This window comes from Gossypium hirsutum, chromosome A13, assembly GCF_007990345.1.
Source record: "Gossypium hirsutum isolate 1008001.06 chromosome A13, Gossypium_hirsutum_v2.1, whole genome shotgun sequence".
Classification (NCBI taxonomy): domain Eukaryota; kingdom Viridiplantae; phylum Streptophyta; class Magnoliopsida; order Malvales; family Malvaceae; genus Gossypium; species Gossypium hirsutum.
In genome coordinates, this window is record NC_053436.1 from 68,162,499 (window position 1) to 68,164,831 (window position 2,333).

Below are 2,333 nucleotides of genomic sequence, written 5' to 3' on the forward strand. Positions count from 1 at the left end.
CCTTACCACAATCTGTTGCTCCAATGTTGCAAGGTATGGTAAAACATCCAGGATCCTTCAACTTTGGGGGTAGTTTGTCTTGAAGATATGCGCTGCATTCCTTCGTCAAAGCTACCATCTCAAATCTCCAAGTCTTTATTTTTTGGACAGGATATCCTTTATAAACTTGACGTAATTCGGCATTTGTTCAAGTGCTTCAACCAACGGGATGTTGATATGAAGTTGCTTGAGTACGTCTAGGAATTTCTTGAATTGGATTTCCAGCTTCTGCTTCTGAAGTCTTTGAGGGTAGGGTGGTGGAGGTTTCTTTACTAGAACTAGTTGATTCGTTATCTGTGGCAATTCTGCATCTAGCGGAGTCGTTAGTTGATCAGAATTAGCTGGCTCTGGAATTACCTTTTCGGGATTTGTAGATTCTGGTTCTTGTATAACTGGAATTTCAACACTCAGTTGAACTTCCTCTGAGTCTTAAGCATCAGTTGGCTCCTTTTTAGCTTCGATAGTGTTGGGCTCTACTACCTTTTCACTCCTTAATGGCAACGCTTTACAATGTTCTTTCCCCGACTTTCTTGGATTCTCCGTATCACTAGGTAAAGCACCTTGCGATCGGTTCCTAAGTTCAATAGCAAGCTGGCGAATTTGGTTTTCCAGATTCTTCAATGTAGTTGCTTGGCTTTGAATTAAGGCATCATTCTTCACCATGTATGCCTTCAATAAACTCTCTAAGCTATTGGATGATTCAGCCTGAGCTGGTTTCTGAACTTGTTGGGAAAAACTAGGCGGATGAGTTGGTCTAGGTTGGGCGTAGTTGTTACTGGTTCCAACCCCTTGGTTACTCCAGGAAAAATTCAGGTGGTTTCGCCACGATGGGTTGTATAAGTTGGATTGCAGTCCTTGCCTTCCTTAATTTTTGTTCTGGTTACCCATGTAATATACAGATTCGGGGTTTGATGGACATTCTTTGAACAAATGTCCTTCCCCACAATAAACACAGGCTATACTCACAAATTGGTGAGGTGGTTGGGCTGCAAAACTATTAGACCCATTAGTAGTAAGATTCTTAAACATTGAGGAAATTGAAGATACCTGAGATGCAAGTGAAGTGAGAGCGTCCACCTCATGTATTCTAGCGACTCATCTTCCTGACGCGACTCAATTGGTTGGCCATTGATAATTATTACTTGCGATCCTCTTGATGATTTCGTAAGCCTCACTATAAGACTTGGAAAGGAGAGCACCGTTAGCAGAAGCATCCATTACCATCATCGTGTGAGCATTGAAACCATTATAAGATGTCTCAAGTTGGATGCAATGTGGGATTCCGTGGTGAGGGCATTTTCATAATAGCTCTTTGTATTGTTCCCATGCCTCATACAAGGATTCATCATCCATTTGTTGGAAAGAAGTGATCTCGTTCCTCAACTTTGATCTCGTTCCTCAACTTAGCATTCTTACTAGGCAGGAAATACTTAATAAGGAATCTTTCAGCTAACTCTTGCCATGTAGAAATTGAGTTTGGTGGCAATGAATTCAACCAAGCTCGAGCTCTGTCCCTTAGTGAGTACGGGAACAGCTTTAACCGTAATGCATCATTGAAAACTCCAGCTAATTTGAAAGATTCGCTCACCTCGATAAATATTTTTAAATAAAGATGAGGATCTTTTGTAGGCATTCCACTGAATTGGCCCACTGTCTGAAGCATCTGGAACATGACTGGCTTCATCTGGAACATGACTGGCTTTAGTCGATATTAGCAACCTGGTTCTAATACCACTAAATGTAACACCCCAAACCCGGCCCAGACATTACAGCCGTATCTGTGATGTCACATTGGAGTGTTAAAACACAAATTTTGATGAAAATCCGTTCTACATAAAATCTTCTTTAGGTTCTTAACAAAAGTTTAGGATGTCTGGTTCATTGTGCAAACTCAAGTTATTTTAGAAAAGTACTAATTATAATAGTTTATTATTAAAACTTCAAAACCGTGTTTGTTGCAGAAGCTTTCAAAATGTGTTGTGTAATCATGGTGTTTTCAGAAAAACATTTGTTTATATTTTCTTAAAATCCTGAGACCTACTACTACCAGATTAAAATTTAAGTAACTAAATCCCCAAATTAAAATAAAAATTAAAGAGGTCTTATTACATAATGAAAACCCAAAATAAAGTCTTAACTATAATATTAAAAGAAACTACATCGAGTGGCCACCTCTGAGTCCACCGTCGCCTTGATCCGTTTAAGCTTGGGGATTTCCTGCACAGATAACAGATGGATGAGTTTACGAAAACTCAGTGTGTGAAATCTTATAAAAGCATACAGTCTGATTAAAC

General features: G+C 39.3%; 1 non-coding gene across 1 annotated transcript; it reads left to right on the forward strand.

The window, feature by feature from the left end:
- The first annotated feature begins 1,318 nt into the window (after positions 1–1,318).
- LOC121213103 (small nucleolar RNA R71) lies at positions 1,319–1,425 on the forward strand. Its single transcript, XR_005908471.1, has one exon. It is a non-coding gene; the product is annotated as a small nucleolar RNA R71 (small nucleolar RNA).
- Positions 1,426–2,333: the final 908 nt, after the last annotated feature.